The sequence below is a fragment of the Siniperca chuatsi genome, linkage group LG6, assembly GCF_020085105.1.
Source record: "Siniperca chuatsi isolate FFG_IHB_CAS linkage group LG6, ASM2008510v1, whole genome shotgun sequence".
Taxonomy (NCBI): Eukaryota; Metazoa; Chordata; class Actinopteri; order Centrarchiformes; family Sinipercidae; genus Siniperca; species Siniperca chuatsi.
Window position 1 is genome coordinate 6,037,878 of NC_058047.1, and position 23,721 is coordinate 6,061,598.

General features: G+C 39.9%; 1 long non-coding RNA gene across 2 annotated transcripts in view; it reads right to left on the reverse strand.

The window, feature by feature from the left end:
- Positions 1-3,322: 3,322 nt before the first annotated feature.
- LOC122877260 overlaps positions 3,323-23,721 on the reverse strand; it is a 58,017-nt gene continuing 37,618 nt past the window's right edge. The window contains exons 2-4 of one of the 2 annotated variants that reach the window (XR_006378216.1): positions 16,479-18,910; positions 5,400-5,541; positions 3,323-5,071 (exon numbers count right to left, since the gene is read on the reverse strand). This is a non-coding gene — a long non-coding RNA (uncharacterized LOC122877260). Of the gene's footprint in view, positions 5,072-5,399; positions 5,542-7,861; positions 7,920-16,478; positions 18,911-23,721 lie in introns of those variants that run through there. The other variant, XR_006378215.1, reaches the window with a different exon arrangement.

Genomic DNA, 23,721 nt, shown 5'->3' on the forward strand with positions numbered 1-23,721 from the left:
AAACTTTTCAGCTTTTAAGTTCAACCTCTGAAATCCCTCATACCGAAAAATACAAAGAAAATATCCAGGCAAGCACACACATACACACAGCCTTCAGACTATAGTGTTTAGAATAAAGCCCCCCCCCCCTATAAGTGACATCTCAGGTGGAAAATAGAATAAAAATACTTGTTTAAAAACTTGTTTCCCATTCAGGCAGAAACTCAAGCTTGAGTGAAGATTATCTGAAAGAGAGCGAGATGGAGAGGGTGGGATGGAGAGATGAAGAGAGAAAGAGAGATAGAGGGACAAAGAGAGAAAGAAAGAGAAGGAGAGCAAGAGAGATTTGGAGGAGGTTTTAATTGTTTTCCCATGATGCTTTGAGGAGGGCTTTGGGCTCAAAGCGTCGGAGCAGAAAGCTGTTGGAGGGCCTATCGTCCTGGCAACCAATCCTGACCCTTTAGCACACATGAACATGCGCACACTCTCTCTCTCTCTCTCTCTCTCTCTCTCTCTCTCTCTCACACACACACACACACACACACACACACACACACACACACACACACACAAATTGTGGTTCATTTAGAGTCTGACATCAGCAGGGTGGAATGCAGAGGGGACGGAGGAGGTGAGGGGGAAGAGGGGGTTGATTGGGATCAGGAGGCATTTTGTGGATGATGATGAGGAGGAGAGGAAGGTGGAGAGAGGAGCAGGGACTGGAGGGGAAAGGAGGAGAGATTATGAGGTAGAGAGGAGAAGAGGAGAAAGCAAGGGCTCATGGGAGTTTGACAAAAGTTGACTGAAAAAATACAAACAAACACAAGGCTGTTCTTAGATTAATAAGACTTGATGAGTGGGTTTGTTGGGTGTTGTGTTTGTTATTCTAATAAAGTCATGTTACTTAATTTTATCCACTAATTGCTATATTAACTTAGTGTACCAAGAGATACTTTCTTACCTGTAAAGTCTCTCTCTTGTGAGTGACCAGCACCAAACAGCACTGGTGTGTAATGTTCTTGCGGTGCTGTTAAATTCAAAGTATTGGGAATCAGAGTAATGGGAAGTGAATTAAACTCATTTTGTCATTTAAGATGCAGTAGTGGGAAGATGAATTCTGTTGAAAATAAGTCAGACTGACAGAGGTAGGATGCTATTTTTGGACAAATCAACTTCAATCTCCAAGAGGTGATGATACAACAAAGATACCAACTTACTTTTTGATTGGTAATAACTGTTATTAGTGACAATGAAGTAGTAATTTGCTATGTTTCTCATTATTGGGAAAATCAGTATTATCACTGCAACATGTTATTCTGAGCCAACACTAAATATATAACAGTAATTGTAGTTATACAGCAAATGAACAAATAATGACACTACAACTGGGGTAAATAACTGCATTTTGGCCATTTATGGGTTTTGAAGCTCAATATAATGCAAATGTTAACAGATTGGCTTTCTCTGATTTCAAGTGATCCCTCTCTCCATGGCTAATAGCTGTACTGGAGTTTGAAGGTAAAAGTCAGCATTGAGCAGATGAATAGGCACACTGCATAGATCACGGCTAGTAATCATAGGTCTAATAAGATGGGAGTTGTCGTTGTTGGGAGACCAGTCAAAGATTGAGGCAGTGACTGTATTCACACCTTGATACTAAGACAAACAAACCAAACCATGCACACAGTTTGTGTGTGTGTGTGCGTGTGTGTGTGTGTGTGTGTGTGTGTGTGTGTGTGTGTGTGTGTGTGTGTGTGTGTGAGTGTGTGTGTGCGCGTGTGTGTGTGTGCATGTGTGTGTGTGTGTGTGTGTCCCGACAGGCGTTTGAAGCATTGGACTCACTCTCTTCCTGTGAGAAGAGAAACTTGTGTTTGTGGGGATGGAGGGATGGAGGGATGAAGGGATGAAGGGATGGAGAGATGGAGGAAGGAGAGGAGGGAGAGTTCTTGGCTTCTTTGTTTCCAGGCCTTGATGTGTGACCAGCAGCTCTCCTTTCCTCCCTTCATGCGACATACTGCCCAGCTCCTCTCCTTTGTTTTCTCCTTCCCTTCTTTCACACTTTCCATCCTGTCTTACTTAGCCTTCTGCTTTCTTGTCACTTCTTTCCTCTTTTCCTCTCCTCTCCATTTTCCTTCTCCTCCTCTTCTTGGTCTTCACCTCCTCCTCCATCTCTCCTCCTCTCTGCCCACCCATACTGCCTCCACAGGGAGCTGCTTCACACTGAGAATGAATCAAAAGGCAAAGGAGAGAAATATCCTTTCAACGTACACGCACACACACACACACACACAGACCAGAGGACTGTGTGGGAATGAACCAAGGGGCCTCGCTCAAATCCCTGTCTCTAGGCAACCAGCAAGGATATGCTTGGGGAACAGCATTAAAGTTGGAGAAAAACTAACACACACACCGCAAACACACACAGACACAAAAATAGACACACACACACGCTTTCAGGCTTGCTCTCTTTCTCTCTGTATTTGTAAAACCAATCAGAAATGTTGAGCAATAAAAAAAGGGAAAGGTGAGTGAGTGATGCATGTTGTGATAGTGTGTGTGTAAAGAAATGATTAAGTGTCACACTGAGTGTTGACCTTCGAAGGTTTGACTTAAAACCAACAGTGATGCAGAGGTGAGCAAGAGCGCAAGAATGTGTGTGTGTTTGTGTGTGTCAGAAGAGTTGTGTGAGTGTACAGCGCTAAAAATTGAATCGCAACAAATAGTCACTTGTGCTTATTTTTTGTGTGTGTGTTTATGTGAAAGTGTGCCTGTGCGTGTTTGTTTGTGCACAAATGTGTGTGTGTGTGTGTGTGTGTGTGTGTGTGTGTGTGTGTGTGTGTGTGTGTGTGGATGTCTGCCACCTCTGCAGCTGGCCCTCCATCAGCAGATTAATAAGCTTTGTTGCCACGCCGACCGGAACCTAGTGACAACCATCCAGACCCAAGGCATTATGGGTAACGGACTGACTGGCCGCAAGCTGGCCCTGTTTTTACAGCTCTGTTTTGTCCCACACCGCGCTCCTGTATGTGTGTGTGTGTGTGTGTGTGTGTGTGTGTGTGTGTGTGTGTGTGTGTGTGATGGTTAATTGCTCCTCTCTTGCCACCCTTCTCAATGACATCACTGCAGTCACAGATGTTTTTTTCCCACTTCTAGGACCCCTGGACACACACACACACACACACACACAAGAGCTCAGGAAACACTTCCAGGCTTTTGACTCACTCTCTCACTCTGTCTCTGTTCGTCTTTGTGTCTCTTTCTTCTTTCCTTCCTCCTCTTAGTCTTTTCTTCAACTCCTTTTTTCTCATCATCTGTGCCCCAATATTGTGAAAAATAACCTAGCTTAAAAAGAAAACAAGTTTATTTTATTGTTGCTGCATTGTAGTTTGGGTTATAGGGTTATGGTGTGTTACCTAACAACAGAACATGCAGTGGCCACATTACAAAGTTTTATAAACATAATATACATGTGTACAGTATGTATGTGTTGGCACTATGTCACCAACTACCTTACACTAGGTTTTCTATATTCAGTATTACATAACTTAAAGGGGTATTCAAGTGATTCAGTATCACACTTCTATAAAGTTGGGGCACTCACAAGAGACAGATTAATAAAAAGATCAAAGATCAAAGCAGCAGAGGCCAAGGTATCTTGAGTTTTAGTCTCTAGTATGGGTCAACCTAAAAACTCAGTAGTGTCTTTCATTAGAGCGACCTGCCTCCGAAACCCATCCCCTTTCAAACCCCACACTTCCAGTTTGTATTACAGGCTTTCTGTTATAAATTTTAAGCCACATACTTTTTACAGGCTGAGTTTGCTTCTAGCAAAATGAACTTTATGTGTAAAATGAGTGGAATGACTCTTACATTTCTGACTCATGCAAAATTGTCAGAATCAGGATCACAGAAATTATAATTATTGTGAATTGATCACTAGTGTAGTTATAAAAACACTTACATGTACCATAGACCTTTCATATTCAACTTTTTTAGGGAACAGTGTAGTCAGACTCTGAAGTCACTCTCTTCTTGTGATGTCTCATGTCCTTCTCCTGTCTTTTCCTTCTTAAAAAGTTCATTCTGACTTCTTACTTGTATTGTCACTTCTTTATATTTCTAACTTTTTAGTAATTTATTCTTGTCTCAAAGAAAAGTGTTGAGTTGTTGTCTGGGCTCTGTGGCTCTGACCCTTGACCTCCCATACTGTTGGTTGCCACGTTGGTGTTCTAGCTTTTTCAGGTTATTGTGCTGGTGCACCCATTGTAAGTTAATGTTGCTGCTGTGAGCAGTTCCTTCTAACAGGTTTATGCGAAAGTCAGAGCTGAGAGAGTGACTTACAGGTCAAGTCTAGGACAAGACGAGGACAGCCTGAAACCCTTTTGTCAAATGTAGTTCATTCAGTCATAAATCTTTTTTTTGTTTTTGTCAATATACAACACATAGCACAAACAAAACTGATACAAACATTTTCTTTTTGATCAGAATCTGAGACAAAGCATGCTTGTTACCTAAACAGTGTCAGACTTGAATTGAGGCCACAGAGCAGACATGAAGTAAGGAGAGTTTTAGGCGGACAACATCCGACGAGTGTCCCTCCATGAAGCTGAGAGACTGGAGAAAGGTTGTCTTTGCCACAAACTCCTCTGATCAGCTCAATGGACTCAGTGTTCACTCGTAACTGCCCTTAACCCCCTCTGTCTATCTACTCATCTATCTCCCTCTCTCTTTTTGTCTTTGACTGTTCATTTGTCTATCACACGCCTTTATTTATATCACTTTCCCAAAATTTCTGTCTTCCTAACTACTTTTCCATTTATTTACTCTGTCACACTTTCTCTCTTTGTCACAAACTCTCACTACACTTTCTTCATAGGCGTTCCTCTCTTGCTCCATTGTGGGGCCATGAAGTTGTAGTGCCCCCTGGTGGCAGACTGCCTTCACAACAGAGTACAAACAGTCCTGCAGAAGCAGAATGTTGTTTTTTTTTCATTCTTCAGCAGCTAAAGAAGCAGTTGATAAATATCTGGTCATCTGGATGTTTAATTTCTCGAAAATCAGGATCAGGTGTTTTCCAGCTGACAGGGACAGTCTGGGAATATGACAAGGTCAATGTCAGAAAATTATAAGACATTTGTTTGTTTTACACTACTACAGAGTGGTTTTTGGACCAACCGATGTGGAAACATGACTGAAAATAAGGCTAAGGAAGGAATAATAGCATAAGGCCATGGAAGCATTCTGACTTGAGCAATAGAGGAAATTTTATGCTGAGATCATGAAAATCATATTTTAATATGACTCCAAAGCACTTTCATCTCTGGTCTGCTTGTGAAACCACATTAAAGCAACCACACCAACATAAAATAATAACATCTGTCTCGTCATGAGGAGTACTTCTGTCAGATAATTTCCCTCACCTTTAATTTCTGATGCTTCTCCGAGCGGCTCTGAAGTTAAATCAGGCTCTCCTCAGGCGTAATAGAGACACGTGAAACCACTTGCAGAGCGTTTTTTGGCTCAGGTGTGATTTCCACAAACAGGCAAGATGATTGACATTGGCTGCCAGACAAGAGAACATTTCTCAGTCAGCACATTTGTATTATGACTGTAGAAGAGAACAAAATAGAAGAGAGCAAAATAGAATAGAATAGAATAGAAGGTATTGGAGGAGGAAAAGAATGGATTAGAATCAAAGTAAAAGTTGAAAATCACTTGACATTCGGCCTGTGTTAAATTATCCATGACTGAATGCCACAGACTGTGGGCCTCAGTGAAAGCTACTTTGTCTGACTGAGCTCTGTCTGTCTTAATGAAGCTAAAAGAGTCTTAAACAGCTTAACACAGTCTTCAGGTTTCTACCTGCGTAAGGCAATACAGTGAGTGTAATGATGCACAGAGCAATGCTGTGTGTATGTGTGTGTGTGTGTGTGTGTGTGTGTGCGCACAAGATAGAAAATCTTTGTATGTACTCTACTGTATTACTGTATGCATGTGTGTGAGTGTGTGTGTATAAGACAGTGGAGGCGAAAGCAGAGACGACATCAGAGTCCATATTAAAGGATAATTACAACTAAACAACAGGAGAGACTGTTCCCATGAAGAATCCTGGGGGATTATCACTGCTTATTGCTCCTTTACATTGTAGAGCTTTCATGCTAGAGTGTCTGTGTGTCTATGTCCCATTCTTCCGCCTAGCCTCAAATGTCCCCTGCCTACTCACCTCACCACAGTGTGATGAGAGTTACTCCATGTTTGGATTCATGATCTAAAAAGTTTTTAACAGATATTTCATATTCCACCGTTTCCTGGTTTATTTTCCCTAAATGCACATTGTGTATCATCAACATTAAACAAATCATCGTGAAGATCAGTAGCTTCTATCTACAGCACAACTACTGTAACTCTGCAACTAAACTTAGGATTTCCTACTTCCAACAAGGAAAAAAAAATTTAAAACTGCCATTTGAGTACTGACTTTGCATAACATTAATTTGTAATATCTCTAACGTATTTTTCCTGGCTTATAGGCACTTCGCCAGGGGATTGTAATAGTAAAGGTCAGAAAACGGGGCGTAACCAACCAACAAAGAGTGAACAGTAAGAACAGAAAACGTTTCTTTACCTAACATTGTCTGTAATGCATTTATCATTACAGGTTCACATTATTATTTGTTGTATTTGTGTTTGGACACAAAGTGTGAAAAATTCAAGCTTATACTGTTGCTGCACTGAAGTCAGCTGCTCTAGACAACTGTGTACTTTACGTGTACCTCTGCATTTTATTGTATATCTATGCATACACTAAGTGTACATCTGTATAGTTTGTTGTTTTGTTTTGCTGGTCTTGTCGCTTGCCTGATTGGTTATTAATTAATTGGTCGGTCCATTAATATTACATTCAGAGTTGATTTCTGTACAAACTGGAGACATCACCTAAAGCCGAGTATAAAATGTTTGTTTTAAAGTTTTAAGCAGTAAGTCAAAGTTAAGGCCATCATTTAGGTGAGGGAAGCAAAGTGATTTCAAGTTTTGACAAGTTAACTCTTGTCAAGATTTATATTCATCACATTCATTTTCTAAACTGAGTTTGTGTATCCTGAATAAAACTTGTGTCTAATGAGCTTGTGGTTGAAACCAGGTATTTTGCAGACAGATCACGGTCAGATCACAGTTAACTTCCACACAGTTCACATGAAAAAAATCCCAAAACTATAGGAGAAAACAACAAAACATGGTAACATTTGATTTTAAAAGCTAATTTCTCAGGCCATTTCTCAAGGGCAGTAAGAAAACGGAACAGGAAAATATAACACTGAAATGTTTTTCCTACTTTTAAGGTTTCCTCATATAAGAAAATTAAACCTCATGCAGGTGTCTTTAATCCCTTTTTAACTTTGTACACACACACAATACAAAGACTCACCTCTCCTCTCCCATGTTGTCCTCCGTCATACTCTACTATCAACTAACATGTGTCTTGGTTTTGGTGTGTACAGTGCAAAATTGTAGTCAATTTTTCAATTTTTCTTTTTTTAGTTTCACTAAAACCAGCTTTTTATCCTTACAGTTTGGGACGGTGTTGGGGTATTTAAAAGGTGCTTGTTTTACATTTTTAAATCCATAAGCATTTTCAGAAGATTTAATGAACTAATGAACACATGAATGCCTGGATATGATTTGTCAGTCTTGCCAGGCAATGGCTACAAATCCAAACAGCAAGCGTTTGTCAAACATTTTGTACCAAAATTTTGTCACCAAACTTGCAACTGGATCACTGAGATCTTAAAATAAGTTCATCGGTCTCTCTGTGTCACAGCTCCCTGCCTGAGCCCTCCCTGTGAGACAAAGCTGAATCCCAGTAGAAAATTAGCGCATTTACCTGTCATCGCTCAGCTCGCTTTACAATCCCAACCAGCATTCACACAGAGGGCCCTGGCCTCTTTTCTCTCCCTCCATCCATCCACCCCTCCACCTCCCACCCCAACCCTCGCTTGCTTGCTTGCTTTCTTTCTTTGAGTAGGAAAGGTGATCCCCTGTATAGCTCAGAGATCAAGACAGGAAGGTGTAAACTGCAGATAAATGTGATCAAGTGTCTCCGCTATCACAAGCCCTCACGTCGGAGTGGCTGGCTGGCTGGGTTTACCTCCCCCCTCTTCCCTCCACACCAACATGGATTAGCTGCCCCCTCTTTGTGCCTCTCAGTGGAAGCAGACAGGTAGAGGAGATGAGGAGATGTTCAGTCATTTTGGACTTGCAGACCTTTCAGACCTGCTCTCACAAGTAAAACGACACTGAGCGGCTATCATTAACCTCATATAGACCTGTCTGTCTCAAAGGTCATTGCATGGCCTGCTGGACAATTCAAGCAACAAACCAGAAATAACTTTACAACATTAAATGTAAAAATAGTGAACCTCTGCCACTATATACTACACTGTGTGATGATAAGTTTGATACTATTATTGTTCCTGCATTAATTTATTTATTTTTTTTGGCCACTTGTGTGCAGCGTAACAAGCTGTAAACAAAACACTGACAAATTGTTAACTTATTAAGTTGATCTGGTTAACATGTTAGCAAACAGTGACTTATTGCACATCCATCAGACAACATTAGCATTAATTTTGAGTTGTGTTTGAGTCCACATGACAAAAGTTAGTTCAATATTCAGCTAGCTAACTTTATCCGTGTGCAGTTTGGTGCTGGGCAGGTAGCTTACAGTGGGCTTTTTTAGCCTTTTCTCTAGCAAACAGTTGTCTGCTGCATTTGGAAACAATGTTGAAGAGATTTGCAAGACTAAATCAGAACTGTAAAGTTGCAGGCTGTAAAACCAAAACAACGAGTTAAAAGACATTACAATGCCCCGTAGAGCAGAGAGGAGAACTGCAGTCGGGTGAAAATTATCTGTGGGTTCAACAATACGAGCGAGTAGTCATTTTATCTATTGTTAACATTGTTAATTCAGATATTGATTAGAACAGATGTAAGACTTTAAGTACTTGTTTAAAAATCTATTTAGTAAAAGTTAAAAGCAGTACATTTAAATGTAGCATGAGTAAAAGTTTACAAGTTACATTCTAGTAAGGAAGAACACTGGTGTTATGTTTATAACTTAAAGGGGAACTCCACTAATTTTACACCACAAAGTCTGTTTACAGGTCTTGGGGAATACTACTGCCTATGTGAAAACATTTGTATAAAGCCTGTTGTGGAGGGAGTTGCATGAAATCAGATAAATTACCTCAAGTGATGTCAGGCTGCGTCAGGTGGGTTTGAAGACTACAAGTTTGAAAATGAAAAAAAATCTGGGGGTGTGGAGTTAGAAAGAAGTGAGCTTTCCAGACCTCTGTAGCCTGCTCCTCATCTCTGCTTGAGGCTAGTGACTCGAAGCTACATTAGCTGCTACTAGCATAACACACCTGAATCACAACCTAAACTGTCAGCTGTTGCGTTGCACTGTGGATAATGACCCCTACTGGTTAACGGGCAACAGATGGAGGACATGAGACAAAAGATGACACTGAAAATGCTGTGGACCACTGGCAAGTTCCCCTTCTATGTCTCTCCTCTCACTGCAACTCATGTAAAGTCACCAAAAACCAACCATGCTACAACAGGAAAAGGCTACTTTACTGGCACTGGTCTGCTAAAATACCACTTATAGTTATCACCATTTGATTCAATGTCCCTGCATGAAGATATAGCCCATGAAAAGTGGACTTAAAATATCAGAAATTAGATTGGGACTAAGAGGATTTAAATAAGGGTGCAAAACACAAACCAAAATAAAGTCTAAATTTTAAAAAATCACAATCAAAAGGTGATTCTTTGACAATGCACTGATTCGACTCTTACTACTCTATGCTGTAAGCTATGGTGCTACGACCACAGGCGCTAGTCCTATTCAATTATTTCAGTACACATCTATTCACACATGCACTTTGACATTCTCACATACACTCAGAAAAAATACAAGATAGATATTTTTCTGTGAATGCCACTGACAAATTGCCCAAAGAAAAGGAGAAAACCAGGTGAGGAAATACAGTATGACAGTTACATGCCTGTGTTAGTATTAACAGGCACTATAAGCTTGAACCGACTTCATGCAACAAGTGAATGGTTTAGGTATTGTTGTGTTTCGTTGTCTGTCCGTTCCATCAATGTCTGAATCGTTCTGCTATTAAATAAGTGACAAGGTAAAGCTGTGTGGCCAAGTAAGCTGAATGAAAGGCCAGTAGTGTGCGTATGATTGATATGAGTATAAACTGCTCTATTGACACTTCTTTTCTTCCACTTTCTCTTTTTTCCTCCATCTATCTCTCGCTCTTCTTCTCGACAGTTCACGTGTCTGATAAACCATTTATCCCTCCAAGGACATTTTTCCCATCCGAGCGTCCATCCAGTGAAATTACACACTCAACACATAATAGAATCTGTTCCTATCGTCTCAGCACAGAGAGACCCAGAACCCACATCTGCTCCCAAATACCCCAGACAATAAACAATTCACTCCTCATGTTCAAATCTAATTTTTCGGACAAAGTCTTGACAATAAAAAGAAATAAATTACGCTGCCGCCGAAGGGGCCGCCTTAGCCATCCTGGAGACATAGGGAAAAGTTTTTCTCAGAGTTTTTTTGCAGCGAGCAGATTCCTCTGAGCTAGCCATTATCTCAGGGAGGAAGTTAATTAAAGTGGCCCAGTCTGAATCAATGGGGGAATTTGCTGCCGCGCGACGGACAGACCGACGTACTGACGGGAAGAGCGGAGTGACGGCCATGACACCACTTCAGAAGAGAAGATTAGCCTAGAGACAAAACTCTCGGCTCTGATCAGCCCTACAGTGAGGCTCTCCTACTGGATTACTCCTCTCCCACCCCTCCCTCTCCTCCTTTCTTTTTTTATCTCTCCCTTTCTATCCATCCATCCACGCCTCCCCCATCCTCCATCCCCAAAAGAACTTGAGGGGGCTTGTCTTCAAAGCTCGTCCCCTCCTTCCATCCCTGTAATTCCTCACATCATTACCAAGTTTCCAAAACTTAATTTTAGCAATTACACATGCAATTAATTAATAAATGTGCTGTCATTACAGCCCCTTGTGTGATCTGAGCCCCATGAATGGGAGGTTGAAATAAAGTGGTCAAATGAACTGGGAGGGCTTCAGAGAGAGACACAAGGAGGGAGGCAGGGAGGGAGGGAGGGATAGAGGGAATGAGATTGTTATTAAGGGATTGCAGAGTTAATCGGTCGGGGGGCTGCTGCTCTATCAGAGGCAGAAGTCTGCAGGGAGAGTGAACTAGAGACAGAGTGAGAAGGAGAGTGAGAGTGAGACAGCAAGAAATGTACGGAGAACAAGACCAGGAGAGGCAGAGACAGAAGAAAGACAGGATGATGAGGATGGAAAGGGAAGAAATGGACCAGAAGAAACAGGAACAAAAGAAAAATAGAAGAGGAAAAGACAGAAACAAAAGACAATAAGGGGAAAGGAAAGAGAAAGGGGGGTGAGAGCTCTATGGAGCGCGCTCAGTTCAGTCAGTCGGATTATTAATGAGATCAGCGAGTTCTCAGGTCACTACAGCAGCAAAGACACACACACACTCATATAACACACACTCAAACAATGCAGAACACTGTCAAGTTTGAACATAGTTTCAAGACAAAAAGGTGAAAAATTAGAAATAATAAAGAAAAGTAACATCATATTGATCAATACTGTTACAAAATTTTCCTTCTATTTTATTTCTTTAGAATGAAGACCTTGTGATGTGGTGTGACCATCAACAAAAAGTGATTTTTGCTGCAAAAGGAACAAAAAAACTGAGATGAAGAGCTGACAAATTCATAAAATTGCAAAGTTGAGGAACAAAAAGTGACCTAATGTTGCTCTTCAAAAATAAGTTCAGTTACAAATATATAACAGTAATTTTTGTCTCCTTGTTTATTGATTTGACATGCACTTTTCTTTGTTTTTGCAGTATCTGATCTGAATGTTCAGTGTGGAAACACAGGCAGACAAACAGATTGCTGACTCATTTATCACTTCAGTGTGTTGACGGGAATCACACCTGATATGAGGAACAGGATCAGATTACAGACGCGCGTGTGTGTGTGTGTGTGTGTGTGTGTGTGTGTGTGTGTGTGTGTGTGTGTGTGTGTGTGCATGTATGTTGTTTGTTTTAGTTAGATATCAGATGTACAGTAGGAGAGCAAAGTCCATTAGCCAATATTCCAGCTTCATCAAGCTTCACAGCAGAAGCAGTGATGTAGGATGTATAATCACACGACATGACTCACGGAAACATTTGACATTTAGACCAAGACGTTCGTGAGTTTTCCATGTGACCAAGGGTGCAGATCTCATTACGACTTAGGAGGGCACCACAAACATGGAATTTTCTCCAAAAAGCTTTACAGGTATGATCAATGTAACGTAGCTAGCAAGCTAACTAAACTAGCTAGCTAGCTACCTCTAAAAATGGATCTGGCTGGGGGTAAGTTAATTCACTTGAGGCGGTAAACACAGTCTGGTTACGGTTTTAAACCTTTTATTCTGTTGATGGGTAGACTTTATCTTTGTTTGAATAAAATTACTTACAAGGCATCTGCATAGCTGCCAACATTTAGGTTTCATAGAATGGGAGGTTTTTGCCGTCGCCGGGGGGGGGGGAGAGAGCAGCTGCGCACACGCCCTTTGGATCAGGTTGTGGGTTGCCAGGTTGCAGTAAAAGATAGGATGAAATTGTTTGTAGTGTGTGGATTGTGTTTCATAGACTATATGGCAACTTGGGTGATGTCAGAAAAACATCCAAAACTTGGATCCGTGTATGACAAAAATTGATGATCATGCAATTTACTGGAGTTTCCCGGGAGAAACAACTAAACTGGAGGGTGCCGGGAGATGGCCTTGAAATATGGGAGAACCCGGGAAAAATGGCAGTGTTGGCAGGTATGCATCTGTCACAGGACTAGCCTCTGGTCCTAGCAGTTGCCAGTCATGCTAAAATATCACTCAACATACTATACTGTAGAAATGTAAAACTTTTGTTCACTGTTTCCACAAAGCTCAAAGGGGTCCATTTTAAACTTGTTTATGTTGCATTTTTCTTCAAATAAATCATTACCGTATTCATCTTGTGGCATTATTATATTTAGCATAAACAATACAGACTATTGCTGAGAAGACTGGCAGTCTACACCAGCGTCTATTAAATCTAGGACTGGTTTGGTAGAAAAGATGATGAAAGAAGTAAAAGACTGAAAGTTATTGATATCGTGAAAATTCTCTTGCAAAGTCAAAAAGAAAGTCTTGGACAGAGGCAAAACTTGGTCGTAATTTTGAGACACAATGGCACCAACAACATCAATGCAATAAGATTGTGGCTCTCAATCACTTTGCCTGTGATCTCATTTGTTTACCATAGTTATACACATGCAGCAATATTAATTTGACAATGACATATTAACGTTTAAAGCCAGCAAATAATTCCTTTGATAACATGTTAATTTCAACTTTAACTGTAGTATTCTGTTGGTGAAATTTGTCTTGCAGGTGAAACACAGAACACACACAGACTTGAACATACATACAACAATATATATGCATAAACCATGCTCACGCTTACATAAAATATAATGTACATCTAGTAGTACATTACTTGGAGTACATTTAGCCACCTTCATCCAACCCAATCCTCTGTGGTTAAAACATTAACCCCATCATCGCCCACCAATTGTTATACTGACGATTCATCAATAGAGTCTTTGAAATCACTCTCAATGGAAAATGTGAGACAAATCAGGCAGTTTGACACCAAACGTGGTAAAATATAAAGAGGAGTTATTTTGTAAATGCTTTTTCTCAGTAGTTCATAAAACATAAATTGGATAAAGCTGACTAAAGAGAGAAGAGGTACTATATAAAGTGTCCAGAGGCTTATTGAAACCTCTCATGTTGAATGAGGAAAGAGGAAAAACAAGATTATAAACAGAAGAGAAACCAAATCACTCTCTGTATCGCCTCTCTGCTTCTCTAATCTGCTCTGAGTGCAGGCTGCTTGGTGGGGATGAATTAAAGATGAGGGTTAAAACAACGCAGCTTCCAGGGTTAGGTGGAGATGAGATGAGAGGAGAGAAGGAAGAATTAGATCTGGTATCGAAAGTTGGTTATTTTTTACTCATTCTATGTCTCTTTTTAAAAGTTTTTACTAGAGAAAAGATCATAAATTAGACTCTGGACTGTCATGAATCCACTCAGTGCATCAGTGTGTTTACCAGTTCAGGATATTCATTTTAACTCACATTTATACAGTATGTCTCTTTGTTTTATCCAGACAGTTTCCAGTATCCAAGTGTGTTTACCTCTGTCAAAACTGCGTCTGTCAAAGTGTGTATGGGTATGGTCCACACTCTGCCAATTCCATCCCAACACGCCCGCCTGTCAAAACAACAACTCTCCCTCTTTTTTAAAGAGAAAAAGGGTAATTCCATGAATTAAAATGCTTAAATGACAGTCAATCAGGCTTGTAATTCCGTCTGGTATAATTAGAGGCTGGGAAAACTAATTACAGCGGAGAAACCTAACTCTCCTCTCGCTCCCGCTCCTCTCGCTACTACAGCAACCCTCATCACCGAGATCAGGTGACAGCTATCAAACTCGTTAGGCCGCCACGCACGGCCACACACACATACACGCACTGTGTGGTTGAGCGAGCAGCTAGGCCAAAAAAGAGATGGAGATGAGGAGGAGGAAGATGAAGGGATAAAAAAATAGCAGTAGGTAATCAAGAAAGAGTGGTGACAACAACAGGTTGTGTTCTTAATCAGCAGCACAGAGAGGGAGACAGAAAAGGGAAGCTGTGCAGGGATGAGGTAAAATAAGTGAAAAAGAGAGGAAGAGATTATGAATGATAAAGAGAGATACAGAAGGAGGGAAGTAGGGAGGGAGACAGTGAGAGCATATACTGAAATGTAAACTACTGGTACTTTGCATCAGGTTGCACTCAGCTTGATTACTGCTAGGAAAAGCTGTTTGCAGTAAAAAAAAAAAAAAAAAGTGTTTCAGATTATGCCCACGACCTGCTTACAGTTTTACCCATCCAAGTGACACAGCCAGCTGATAATTAGTTATGGCTATAATTAACTGCTTAAACTGCAGAATAACTTAATTTTACCTAAAGTACTGAAGGACACAGTCCTGGAGCACCAAACACTTGAGTGCAAAGTACTTCACTACCAGCTGCTGTAGGCTGACAAGTGCAGTAGCATCAAAAACTGTAGTACTTAATAATGTAGTGCCAAAACTAGCACTAGGTACTGAAATACTAAATAATGTAAAACTGTACAGTAAAGTACTGAGGAGTCACTAGCATAGACAAAGGTTTTTGTACTGGTGATGCTTCAGATAGTGAATGAGAATCAGTCCAATATGAGTGAGACTTGCTTTAATAGATGTTCACCAAAAAATATTTGGATTTTTAAAAATGAGCACATCCGTTAATCAACGGATTTTTCCCAGAATTATTTCCCCAATGTACCCATGAAACCATCAACAGGTCCTCTTGGCGAGAGATGCTTCTGGTAATAGAAAGTGAAGAGCAAAATTTTAAGTAAATGTCATTTTAATAATTCTCAAAACAGTGAACAGCTATTTCCTGATCTGATTTTCACCCAGAGTTTAATATAATTTATTTCTTATCTGATTTTAACTTGCCAAAACAGAGATACATTTGTACATTTGTTATAAAAACTTAAAATAATGAGCTCTTGAAATAATGATGATGATGATGATGATGATGATAAGATGAAAAATCACTTGCATGTGTTTAATATAAGATGACATCACTAGTTGTTAATTTGCATTAAAACAGGTAATTCAGCAGCTTTTATTCATGAATTACGCTGATAAGATGGATGTTTTTAACTGCCTTGTGTATTTTACAGAAATTATGTTTACTACACTTCCCAGGATGCTGTCGGGCCTTTAGGCTCACAGCTGCAGTGAACTGATACCTGCTGCTGGCCAGTCAGTTAGCAGAAGCCTGTTACGTTAAACACTCTGTAACATTTAGCCCCTTTTACTTCCCTGCCATGACACAGTAATGACCAGGTATCACCATGAAGACAAACTCATTACACCGAAACCAATTGTCCAAAACCAGGTTTCTTAAACTGCGGGTCAGGACTCAAAATGGGCCCGGGGCCTAATCCTGGGCAGGTTTCCTGAGGAGAGTAACAGGATATCTTGACGACCTTACAACTTAAAGCCAGGAGCTGTTTTTCCACTTTGCTCTGTGTAGTAAAATCTTCAATTATACTTTAAATTAATGAAATCTATCAATTTGTCAGAGTTTAAGTGTAAACCAGGAGAGTAAAACTCTTCTTCTTGTGGCATTTACAACCAAATGCTCACACAAATACACACACAAAAGTGCACACATACACTAGCTCAGACACATTCTGTGTCTCTCTGTTTAATCTTGTTTACTCTGTATTTACCTGTTAACCTTCCATGTGTCGATGGCTCTCCGGTGAGAAACAGGCAGAATGTCACTGTACGTTCCCTCCAAACCACATTGTGAAGGTGGGTGGGGGACCTGTTTCCAAGGCGACCGGGGTCTCATTTTTTGCCAGCGGCCCATTCCCAACCTGTTACCAAATGAGCCGGAGCAGCACCGCTGAAGCTTCAAAGAGCAGCAGCCCCGAAGCCGCCACGGGGGCCGCTAATGTCAGGAAACCCAATACTGCAGCTAGAGCTAGAAGATTTCAGCTACGTAGACAGATGGAGAGACTGACAAGTTGTTTATTGCTTTATTTAGTAAAATAATACACAAATTCTGTCTTCTCCAAATCTGTTTTTGTATTGTTTCTATCTTTTATCTAACAGATTTGTTCTCATCAACTTCAACTTCAGTTGATGGAAGCGCGCCTAATTCACATTTTACTTTCTGGGACTTTTCAAAAGTTTGCATAAAATTCACTTGATAGTTGCATGGAAACATTCAGTAACAAGTCTCTTCCTCACTCCCTCTTCATCTACCTGTATTTCTTGCTGTCTTTCCCCCCCTCTCATTTTCCTTCATGCCTGGAGGTTGCAGAGCTTCAAAGTTTATTTCCCTCCATGTTAACTTCTGGATGGAGGCTTGAAATGGAGAGAGGAGAGGAGTGGAAAGAGAGGAGAAGTATACAGTAGTACAGAGCAGTTGAAGAAAAATAAAGGTACATGTACATGAAAAACACAGCAAAAACTAATTCTGGGATTTAAAATAATTTTCCAACCATGAGTCAGGTGATGCCAATAATTTTCACCATTTGACTACTTTACTGAAACTTGGTAAAAGAAAAAGTTGGGGCCCATTGATTGTGCACTGCAACAAGTACATTCAGAGATTGTGTGGCACAGAGTTTCCCAGGCCAGTATAAGAATTACAGGTGTTCAGCTCACCCAAAAGTGACTTGAGCCCCCCTGAATATGAATGCATATTTGGAGATGAGGTACAAAAGCTGATGATTAATTAACCATTCATTTCACAATTAATAACATTTCTACTCCGACAATGGTTCAAATCAAAATGCATGATTTGAATTTCTTCATTGTAATGACTTCACCTGGATTCTACAGCTGTATTTAGATACAGGTCTATGCATTAGGCCAATCAATATGACATACTTCATCCTGCAAGGATAATGTGCCTTTTGTAGTCCTTGTGTGTGTATGAGAACAAAAAACAAAGTGCATTGTATTGTCATACACTGTCAACATACTGTATATATACATACAGGATATACATATACATATTGAAGGCCAGATTGTAATTCAAACACTGTCAAGCACATGAGAAATTCACAAATCCTAAATTTTGAATAAGTTTTCAATTTGCACTTAATTTTGTCATTTTACTCATAACTTATTCTCCTAAACAGCTGTCTGGTACCAAACCACTCATTTTGTACCAAAATGCAACTGTTGGTTTCACATACTAGTAGTGATTAAGAAACGATCCCTATGGAGAAGCAGGGGGCTGTTTTTTTGTGTCAGTTCCTCTCTACAATCTAGGACACAAGATGATATTACAGTACATGCACACAAAACTGGCTGCATTCCCTCTTCCAAGCACATCTAACATGAATCAAATATATTAGCTTATTACATGAACATAATTTGTAAGTATGTACCTGCTTTCTTTAACACAGCATGGGCTCATATTTTAGTTGTTATGTGTGTGTGTGTGTGTGTGTGTGTGCAAGTGTGATGGCTCCGTCCCTATCTGCCATATGTGCTCTTCTGGAGAAGTTTACAGTAGGCTTGTCTTTTCCAAGGAATTGCTCTTGTGTGTGTGTGTGTGTGTGTGTGTGTGTGTGTGTGTGTGTGTGTGTGTGTGTTCACCGAAACAACAGCTGGTAAATAGAGGAGTGTCCTGTTCCACTCCCTCTCCTTCCCACAGCTCTTTTCATTTCATTACAGATTTCAGGGTTTTTGGTCAAAAACTAGATAGGAGCATTAGGCTTGATCAAGTTTGGGAGGGTTGCAAAATTACATTCCCCACCTCCCGCAGGAAAATGACACACTTCCAGCCTCTATTCATCTCTGCTTGTCCCTGTGGATGTCTTCTTGTTTCCTCAGCCTGGCCTAGATGCGTCCGTTCATCTGCTCCCCACGTATCCACCTCACTGTCTGTCCTTCCATCTATCTGTCTGTCCATCCAGGCCTGTGTTCTCTCACCAGGGTTTGATTTCAGGCTGAATCGACGCCCTGTAAGACGAGTCGAAGCCAGCGGCTCCATGTAGGCTCCAGGGAGGGAGAGGGGGCGCACGGCCAGGTTTCATCCCGGGGAGGGTGCAGTGTTCTTGGGTTAGGAGTGACCCGGGGGGCCCCTGGGCACGATGGAGGGACGGATGGGTGGATCCACTGACTGATGATTGTGTTTCCCCTGAGGCAGAGAGACATAGATCACAGAACTTATTGCCCTACACTATGTGTGTACTTTTAGCTTGGGGATGTTTTTCAAGGTTTGAACCAGGTGAAATCTGTATGCAACAGCATTCATTAGTACTTGAGACAATAGTGTGCTTCTAACTTTGTGGCAAAGGTTTAGGGAATGCTGTTTTTGACAACATTTATGACATCATTTAACATTTATTTTCAACATCAGTCCATAAAGAAGAGACTGTCCTCCCAAGAAAAACAATAGCATCAGCTGTATCAGCAAATGCCCAAAAACGACATAAGTTTACGTTCAAGCCCTCTAGCAGTTATATATGACTCTTGTCCTTCGGGAGCAAAAGAGGAAATAGTGTGACTTTATTATAGAGCCACAAAGTCTCCAGATGGAGGAGGCCGGGGTGGTTGGAACGGCCAACAAAATGTTTTTCATGGGAGACTGTTGTTTACTTCTCGATTCGTACCAACAGTCAGGGTTGGGGTTTTTTTTTTTTAGCCATAATCATGTTCCCTAACATTAACTAAGTAGTTATTTTAAACCAAACCATGATCTTTCCCAAAATCCAAAAAAAGTAATTTCCATTCCTAAACATTACCAAACTTTAACTGCAGTGTCAGATCAGAAAACGGTTACTATTTGTAGCGGTTTTGGCACTGACAAATTATGTCGTCCTCCATATTGCGGTGTCAGATCAGAGAAGAGATCAATTATTTGTAACACTGTATTATGTCATTTGTATTTTGGAGGACTTGTTGAAAAATAAGCGGTTTTTCAAGTTGGGTGTGGAAGAATGTGACTGGCATGCCCAGAGCCCTGACCTCATCTCCATCCAGCACCTTTGGGATGAGCTGGAACTACCCAACCTCACTAATGCTCTTGCGGCTGAATGGGAGCAAATCAAACAAAACAACAAAAGCAAAGCAACATATTAATGCCCATGATTTTGGAATGAGATGTTGAAAAAGCGTACACCATATGGGTGTAATGTTAAGGTGTCTACATATTTCTTTCGGGTGTCCACATACATTTGGCCATGTAGTGTATGTATTTGGCTTTGTGCTAGCAGCTGAATTCCCTCTCAGGTCTCTATAGGACTATGTTGCTATGGATACGAGAGATCAATTAGCCTTTGCATGTCTCTTAATCCGGGCTAAATCATAACAGCCGCTATAGCTCAGGTTGGATTAACTCAATTACAACTAACTATTATTACAGGATTCTGTTACCACTTATTCTCCTTCTCTTTCTCTCTGCCTTTCTGACCGTCTCTCGTCCTATATAATATGTGGCGCTAACACACCACACAACGCTTTTAGACACCAAATATAGATTCAGTTTCCGCTTTAAGAAGGCTGTTTTATTAAGATGAGCGGTGGGAAAAGCATTTTGGTGTAATCCTACTTGTCAAATTAACATCAAAGTATTGGCATGAAGAGACCGAGAGGAAGAGCAACTCGGAGGGACAGAAATATTTCCTGTAATTGACAGATCATCTAACAAAGACGTAGAGTGATAAATTAAAATGTGAATCTATGACTTCCTTGGTGTTTTGATGTTGTTTTTGGCACAAAGTTTATGTGGTTACTTTTCTGTACTACTGCACAAGATCTCATATCAATCAAAGATTGTGTTCAATGCTGTCAACTTTTTTCTTTGATGTTGTTTGAGGGAAGTTTAAGTTTCTGTAGCTGGCTATGTTCTTTGACTGTGTACCTATGGTTGCTCTCCCTACTCATCAACAAAGCAAATCTATTTTATTATTTTCAAACAAAGTGGAAATATAAAGTGTAGAATTTCTGTGTAAGTTAGAATCACACACTGAGAATTTAGGACAGCAACTGTTAATGCTTTTATAATGAGCTTTTATAATTATTATAAAGCAATCTGAAATATTAATAAAAATATGTATTCCTTTTAAAATATCACACATTACTTTAATCACTGCTATTAATTGTATTAGTTTAACTTGTTTTATACCCCATCTACACTTGTTTTGGGCAGACCAGATAGGTATCGGATTAAAAAAAGCAAAGTGTAAGTGCAACTCTTTTGACTCTATGACACTTTGTTTTTATTAGTTCTCTTTTGCTGCTTGATTGTTGGTTGTTCTTCTATGCTAGTTGTGTGATTGTATGACAATGAATGTGTCATGTGCTCAGATCTCTGAGTTTAATGTCTGAAGGCTCAAAACACCTTGGAAGGCAGTTTGAGATGCATTTAAACCAGATGTCAAAAAGGAGTAAATGCATAGGCTTTACTCCTTCCAAATATTACTTTATCAGTAAAATGCATGGCAAACTGCGATACATATACATAGTCCAGTGCAAATGAATATACAGAGTTAAGTGCAAATGAAATGACAAGTGTAAATAGGGCCTTGATGATCAGGAACAGGATCAGAGTCACTCTTCTAAGTTCAGTGATCGAATCAGCTTATGACAAATATATGTGAAGCATAAAGCTTTTACCCAGGTCTCTTATATGAATGCAGCTCATTTTTTCCAACTCTTCTGACAATGAGTGACAGTCTCACTTTGTCACAGAAGGAACAGCGTAACTAGCCTAAGGCCTGTGTCACTGTGTGTTTGTGTGTGCGTGTGTCTAGGGAGAGGGAAGCGGGGGGTCACCTCAGCTTTGAAGCAGTTTCAGGTATCTGTGTGCCAGGCAGGTAGACAGGCAGCCCTCAGCCTATAGCCCATGGTACCCTCCCTATATGTGTGTGTGTGTGTGTGTGTGTGTGCAGTAGTAAGTCACAGGGGGAGGTCTCTGGTGGTCGTAGAGCTCTGCCTGATACATGAAGGAAGGTCTCCTGTTCTACTTTCTTTACCTTTCTCTACTTTCTACCGCTCTATTTTTCCCTCTTTCTGTCTTTCTCTTTATTCTCACTTCACCCCTCCCTACTCCTCATTCTCTCCTCCCATTTCTTCCTCCTCTCTAGTCTGTAGTTCTCTCTACTTTCACATGCAACATCCTATAATCAAGACACTACAGTTGAAAATGCAGTTTTTTTAAAATAGTCATCGCAAAAACAAGTTCTATTGTATTATTAATAAATTCATAATGCAACACTGGACTTTATTGTGTTATCCACGTGTGACTTGATGTCCTCATAATGTCAGCTGAACTAGACTAAACTAAACTAAACTAAATGAATACCTATAAAAACTTGTTTATTAAACCATGTGAAAATGAGTGAAAATATTTTGTCAATAGGGTGAACAAAAAATTATTATTTTTATATTAAACAAAGTATATAAATATGATTCACAAACAGATATTTAGTGGGCTTTTCAGGCTGGCTCTGACTTCTGGACTTGCAAGTGTTTTATCTGCTCATCTCATCTCACAAATCAGGAGCTGAAAGAAAACATATCTTTATTAAACCCTTCTTGTTTCATCTTCCATTTCTCCTTCAGTTGCTCACTATAATATCCTTTTGAGTTTAGGTAATTTGGGTTATTGTTGTTTTGTGGTGATTATTTTTAGATGGTTTGTCTGACCCTTCAACATATTATTTCTGAAGGGTGACACCACGTTTTGTGGGTTTGGCCTGTTGGCCGTCGCAGCCTGTAGCCCACATCAGAATCCTCCATTATCTTTATTTTGATAGCATATTTCATGTATCTCACTCTATCTCATAGTTAGGAGTAAACACATGCATACAATTTCTCACCTGGTATGAGTTTTCCTAAGAAGAATGACTGATTTTGCCCACTAAGGCCCTATGTTCTTGTCATTTAATTAGTGGTGTTTCTTTTCAGTGAAACACAACCTCTACACGACTAACAAATACTGTGAAGCCCTGGTTGTAACTAACTGAATTTAGGAAAAAAAGAGAGAGACATCAAATAAAACAAAGTGTGTATTACTGTTAAAAGACACATTGCTGCTATAGAGGCTCAAGTTTTGCCTTGCTAATAAAACGTTCTTTAAACTCAGTAGTTACTCAACCGTTTACTGTAGTTACTGTTGGATAAATCAGTTAAATTGCTTTGTTTTTCTCAAACAGGTTGACCAACAAGCCTGCCAACCTGTTGTATTCCTTCAGAATCTGATCAAGTATTCCTCTGATAATACCATTTAATGTTTTTCTGCCCAGAAGCATCATAAACGTTAACATGCCTATTTTATAAACAGATAATTTAAACATATGTGTGTTCACATCAGATGGCTATGTAATACATGATCAAAGACTGACAAAGTGATAATATTACAGACAGTTATAGCTGACCAATGACGTGATACCTGGATGTTGATGTTCCTGATGACAGGATAGACCGTTACAGCTGAATTATGCAAAAGGTAGTTCTTCTGGTGCTGGCTTGACAACTGTCACCTCTTACAGCTGTCTGGCTACCTGGCTGCCTGGCTGTCTCTGATCATATAGATAGATGGAGACAGTCATGCATAACACTAAACACTGCATAAACTATGAGAGGACATACACTTACAGTTTTGCAACAACACAGTGATATCATTGTTTTCTTGATATCAACTACGAAAAAATGAAAAATCAGCATGCACCATCTTTATTTCCCTTCTTCCAGCTGTGGGTTCAGAATTTATTCTAAAATGGTATTTAACCAAACATTTTGTTTACAGTGAACAACCATGGGAAGATCTGAATCTGACTTTAAAAAATATTTTATTTTACTGCAATCCAAAATAAGGTCACATTTTTATTACAAAAATAAACTTCAACTGCATATGTGTTAATACAATTTAAAAAAAGGGATAGTTTGGCCAATGGCAGATTATACTATAGTATTATAATTTTTTTATTTTACTTTTCATACACA